The sequence below is a fragment of the Ornithorhynchus anatinus genome, chromosome 3, assembly GCF_004115215.2.
Source record: "Ornithorhynchus anatinus isolate Pmale09 chromosome 3, mOrnAna1.pri.v4, whole genome shotgun sequence".
Lineage (NCBI taxonomy): Eukaryota > Metazoa > Chordata > Mammalia > Monotremata > Ornithorhynchidae > Ornithorhynchus > Ornithorhynchus anatinus.
The window spans coordinates 92,367,794-92,373,778 of NC_041730.1; the positions used below are offsets into that span (position 1 = coordinate 92,367,794).

The following is a 5,985-nucleotide window of genomic DNA, read 5'->3' on the forward strand; positions in this document are numbered from 1 at the left end:
GTGTACCCTGCAAAGGGAAGACAGAGTGAGGAACCACTGGGTATGAAGGGTTTCATACTGGAAACTAAAGGTCGCCCCGGACTGTAGAAGGAGAATCCTATGACTGAATGAGAATTCTTCCTTCAGAGAACTGATGCGATAGCCCTGTTCTACTTCAACTTCATGTAATTATCGGCGCTCACATGTGTATTTTAAGACTCACACAGACTCTTCAAAAATGATTTGAAAGAAAGTAAACTGATTAGTCGCCTGATGTGGGATTGCTTTTGTCTCTCAGTCTCCATACTACTCTTCTCCAGAGTTTGGGTGTGAATTGAGTTTGGGCATATAAACAGGTAGAGGTGAAAATTATTCCTTCAGCTTTCAAAAAAGTATACCTGGGGAGAATAACCCACTCTCACATCAGGTCTACTCTTTCAAAAGCAGAAGGCAGAATTTTTCCAGGAGGGAGTCTTGAGAGTCAGAGGACCTGCGTTCAAATCCCATCTCTGCAACTTGTCTCCTGTGTGACCTTGGGCAAATCATTTCCCTTCTCTGTGCCTCAGTTCACTCATATGTAAAATGAGGATTAAGGCTGTGAGTCCCAAGTGGGACATGACTGTGACCAACCTGATTATCTTATATTTCCCCCAACACTTAGTACTGTGCCTGGCACATAGTAAGTACTTACCAAATATTATTATTGCTATTATTTCCCCAGCCCTACTTTTCATACACTCCAGTTAACTTCCTGTGTACTCTTTCTTTCTCTCTCTCTCTCCCTCTCTCGCTCTCTCTCTCACCTTGCCCCCTCTTACCTCACCTCGCTACTCTCCTACTACAACCCAGCCTGAACACTTTGCTTCTCTAATGCCAACCTTCTCAGTGTACCTCGATCTCGTCTAACTCACCACCAATCTTGCAACCATACTCTGCCTCTGTCCTGGAATGTCCTTTCTCTTCATATCTGGCCGACAATTACTCTCCCTTCATTCAAAGCCTTATTGAAGGCACATCTCCTCCAAGAGGGCTTCCCTAAACCCTCTTTTCCTTTTCTTCCTCTCCATCACCCTGACATGCTCCTTTTTTCATCCCCCCCCCCCCCCAGCCTCACAGCATTTAGGTCTTGTCTTGTCTTATGCCGTCGAGTAGTCTTCGACCCAAAGCGATGCTATGGACGCATCTCTCCCAGAATGTCCCACCTCCACCTGCAATCCTTCTCATAGTGTATCCTTGCAGTTTTCTTGGTATAAATACACAAGTGGCTTACCAATGCCTCCTTCCACGCAGTAAACCTGAGTCTCTGCCCTCGACTCTCTCCCCTGCCATTGCTGCACAGTGCAGGTACGTTTTGCCTTGTAGCAGATTGCCTTCCACTCACTAGCCACTGCCCAAGCTAGGAATGGATTGGATATGCCTCTGCCTGACTCTTCCTCCTGTAGTTGAGACTGGTAGAGTACTGGGAACTCTCCAGGTGTGACCCTGAGAGGGGAAGCATTTAGGTACATATCCGTAATCTTATTTATTTATATTAATGCCTGTCTCTCCCTCTAAACTGTAAGCTCATTGTGGGTATGGAATTTGTCCATTATATTATCTTATACAATATATAAGTACAATATAGTACTCTACACACAGTCAATAAATGCAATTGACTCTCTCTCTCTCTCTCTCTATGTATATATATCTTCCAAACCTCTCCAGTGCTGATAATCTATAGTCTATACCCAACCTCAGATCCAGACTCCTCTTTCTCAGAAAGAAAGGTCAAGTTACAAAAATACAGTATCTGGGAAGTATTCTTATATTGCTACGGTTACATTTGCCAAGACTGTAAAGCAACCTAGTGATACTTTTCTCATTATTCCATCAACATTATAGGAAAGTCATCATTTTAAATAAAAATTGAGGGGAATTGGCCAATTCTTTATCTAGCTGTCTGGGTTTCAGTTTCTTGTCGATAGGAATGCTATTTAGAGACAGGAGACTAATTATAGACATCCAGAAGTTTGGGGAAAGGTGAATAAAGGCTTGAATTGTGAGAATCTGCATGGCCTAGTGGAAAGAGCACAGACCTGGGAGTCAGGAGACCTGGGTTCAAATTCTGGCTAAGCCATTCACCTACTCTGTGTTCAGACTGATTGACTTATATCTACCTCTGTGCTTAGAACTGTGCTTGGCACACAGTAAGCACTTAACAAATACCATAATAATTATTATTATGGTCACACCTGGAAAGTTTCCAGTTCTCTACCAGTCTTGACTAAGGGAGGGAGAGTCAAGGAGAAACCTACCCATTCCTAACTTGGGCAGTGACTAGCAAGTGGAAGGCAATCTGCTTCAAGTCAAAACACCCCTGCGCTGGGCAGCAGCGGCACGGGAGAGAGTCGAAGGCCGAGACTCAAGTTTACTGTGCGGAAGGCAGCAATGGTAATCTACTTCCGTATTTTTACCAAGAAAACTCTATGGATCCACTTCCAGAACGATTGCAGATGGAGGTGGGGCATTCTGGGAGAGATGTGTCCTTGGTGTCGCTATAGGTCGGAGTCGACTCGACGGCATAAGACAAGACAAGACCTTATACAAGCCACTTCAATTCTCTTGTCTCAGTTTCCTCATCTGTAAAATGGAGAGTCAATCCCGGTTCTCCCTACCCCTTAGACCTGTGGGCCCCGTGTACGGCAGGGACTGTGTCCGACATGACGATCTTGTTTTCTCCGCCCCAGAGCTTAGTACAGTCCTCAGCACATAGTAAACATTTAAAAAATACCATCATTTTTATTATGAATTACATTTCCATCTTGAAACACTGTCTTTTAAATAAGTCATCATCAGTGGTATCTATTAAAAGTTTACCTTTTTTAATGGTGTTTGTTAAGGACTATTCTAAGCACTGGAGTAGATACAAGTTAATCAGGCTGGATACAGTCCCTGTCCCTCACGGAGTTCACAGTCTAAGTAGGAGGGGAGAAGAGGTATTGAATCCCCAAGTGTTAGTTGAGCACTTACTGTGTGCAGAACACTGGACTAAGCACTTGAGAGAGTAGCTGAGGAAACCGAGGCACAGAAAAGTTCAGTGCACTGTGGCTCCCGGGCCTGTGGTTTATCCACTGGGCAATGCTGCTTCTCTAATTAACACAGAGCACTGTTTGAAGCATTTGGGAGAGTACAATACATCTTAAACCCAGGTTTCACTTGGATTTAGAGCACTGGAGAGATGCCATAGGATCTTAAAGACAGAACTGTCATCCCCATCTTCCAGCGGAAAGATAAAAGGGCAGAGTACGATGATTATCATGACATCTCACTGTTCTTTATTGTGGGCTGGCTATGTGCCAGAAGTCCTGGCTGGTCTGACTGCTTCTCCCTGCTGCTTCCCCACCTATCCCAGAGTGGCTTCTGTTTGTAGTCAGTCCTGGGCTTTGTGACCACTGGGGGAAATATTACTAATGGATCTAGTCAGAACCATTATGACCCAGAAGATAAACCCACTCATGTTTTGTCTCTTCTTAAAGGGGTAAAGCTCAGAATCAGATGCTATGTGAAGTTGTGAGTTGAAATAATTTTTTTTAATGCAGTTTGATAAGTTCTACATGCCAGATACCATACCAAGCCCTGAGGGAGATACAAGCTACAAGCTAATCGGGAGGACACAGTCCATGTCCCTTGTGGGGCTCACAGTCTCAATCCCCATTTTACAGATGAGGTAACTGAGGCAAGAAAAGTGAAGGGATTTGTCCTAGGTCACATAGCGGACAAATGGTGGAGCTGGGATTAGAAGCTAGGTCCGCTGACTCTCGGCGCCGTGATCTTTCCATTAGGCCTCCCTGCTTCCTGCAGGATATTTTGCTTGTCTTGACTAGCCACTCCTAAAAGCATCAACCCTACTGTCTCCAACTAGCGCCGTCACTCATATGCTACAGCTAATCACAGAACTGAAGCATGCAATTTGTCTTCTAAGAGGTCACTTTGGCAAAAATGAAGTCAGTAGTGAGGCCAGGGTAGAGCAAATTAGATTCCCTTTGATGTGGGAATCTTGGTAAAGCTGTGATTTAAGTGATGAAGATGACATGTTTAAAGGGACATTAAGGATTGTATACAGAACATAGATTATGAGATTTTAGTCTCCTGTCTCTGATCAGTTTATGGAGCTCACAGTTGCTTCCCAGTTATATATTGGCTCCTAAATCACCTCTTTCGTATGAAGGGATTTCCACTGGCCATACATCATGATCTGATCATCTCTTCGTGTGTCATCATAGGCCTCGAAGATGCTGGTGATTCAGTCCTCTGCTCTCCCTCCTGCCACTCCCTCCCTTCAACCCTTCCTTCCCTTTCTTTTGTTTAGTCTCTTAGAAGCAAGGTGCATGGAAGTTACCCTTTGATTCACTAGCATCTGATGGACTGGCGGTGAGGTCATGCAGAGACAACACAGAGCCTCGTGAATAAAGAGAAGCAGCAGCTTCTTGGAGAAGCAGCGTGGCTCAGTGGAAAGAGCATGGGCTTTGGAGTCAGGGCTCCCATGAGTTCGAATCCCAGCTCTGCCACTTGTCGGCTGTGTGACTGTGGGCAAGTCACTTAACTTCTCTGTGCCTCAGTTACCTCATCTGTAAAATGGGGATTAAGACTGTGAGCCCTACGTGGGACGTCCTGATTCCCCTGTGTCTACCCCAGCGCTTAGAACAGTGCTCGGCACATAGTAAGCGCTTAGCAAATACCAACATTATTATTAATAAAGCATGGTCCTGGGAGCCAGAGGACCTAGGTTCTAATCCTGGCTCTGCCACTTGCCTGCTGTGTGGCCTCAGGCAGGTCACTTAACTGCTCTGTGCTTCAGTTTCCTCAACTGCAAAATGGGGATTAAATACTTGTTCTCCCTCCTAAATAGATTGTCAGTCCCACATGAGAGCGGGACTGTATTCGGCCTGATTAACTTGTATCCACCCCAGCGTTTAGAACAGTGCTTGACACTTCATTCATTCATTTAATTGTAGTTATTGAGCACTTACTGTGTGCAGAGCACTGTACTAAGTTCTTGGGAGAGCACAATATAACAGTAAATAGACACATTCCCTGCCCACAAGGAGCTTATGGTCCCGAAGGGGAGACAGAAATTAATGTAAATAAATGTAAATAATGTAAATAAGTATACATAAATGCTGTGGGGCTGGGAGGGGGATGAATGAAGGGAGCAAATCAGGGTGAGGCAGAAAGGAGAGGGAGAAGAAAAAAGAGGGCTAAGTCAGGGAAGGCCTTTTGGAGGAGAGGAAGGACACGGAATAAACGCTTAATAAATGCCTTTAGGAAAATGGAAGAGGGCAGAGGAGGCTGTGGGAAGCTGCCATAGGAATATTGGCCACTTTAGATTTATGTGAAAGCTAGACAGCTGACAGCTTAGGAACAGCTGCTGTTATGGAGGTAGTTCCTGTGGTGAAGAGTGCCTCTCTCCACAAGCATCTTGACTGGGATCAAGCTGGGAGGGAAGAGGGTAAAGAGGCAAGAGAAGATTTGAAGCAGGGCTCTCCTGTGAACTGACTGCCCAGTGAAGGCCCGAAGCAGAGTTTTCCAACCATTCTGGGAGCACAAGTTTGTGTCAGCTCTGGGGACTGAAAGAGGTATCTTGCAGAACGGGAATATGGCTGTAAGGGAGACGTATTTTGAATACAAATAGTTACTTCTTGCCATCTGCTCAGTAGTTTAACTGAAACTAGAAGTGGCTATTAGAATAAACCTATACTTAAAGCAAAGGAACTCTGAATTATTCAGGGCACAGGGGTGCCCCTTTAAAGACCTCCCCCCTTCTTCTGTTTCCACCCTGGGACAGCCAAGGGAGAAAACGGTTAGTCTGGACAAGGGAGGGAGATATCTTAGTTTCCAGCCTTCTTTGGTCACTTCCCTTTTGACCTTTCCCTGGCTGAACCTCAGTGAGCCCTGTATTCCCCCAAACCAGGACGAGAGATGTCATTTTCCTTCTCACTCCTGTCTCTGTTGTCTGATTTCCACTTT

General features: G+C 45.1%; 1 non-coding gene across 1 annotated transcript; it reads right to left on the reverse strand.

Annotated features, from left to right (window-relative positions):
* Nucleotides 1-1,333: 1,333 nt before the first annotated feature.
* Nucleotides 1,334-1,471, reverse strand: LOC114810704. The gene has a single exon (XR_003758399.1). It is a non-coding gene; the product is annotated as a small nucleolar RNA SNORA7 (small nucleolar RNA).
* Nucleotides 1,472-5,985: the final 4,514 nt, after the last annotated feature.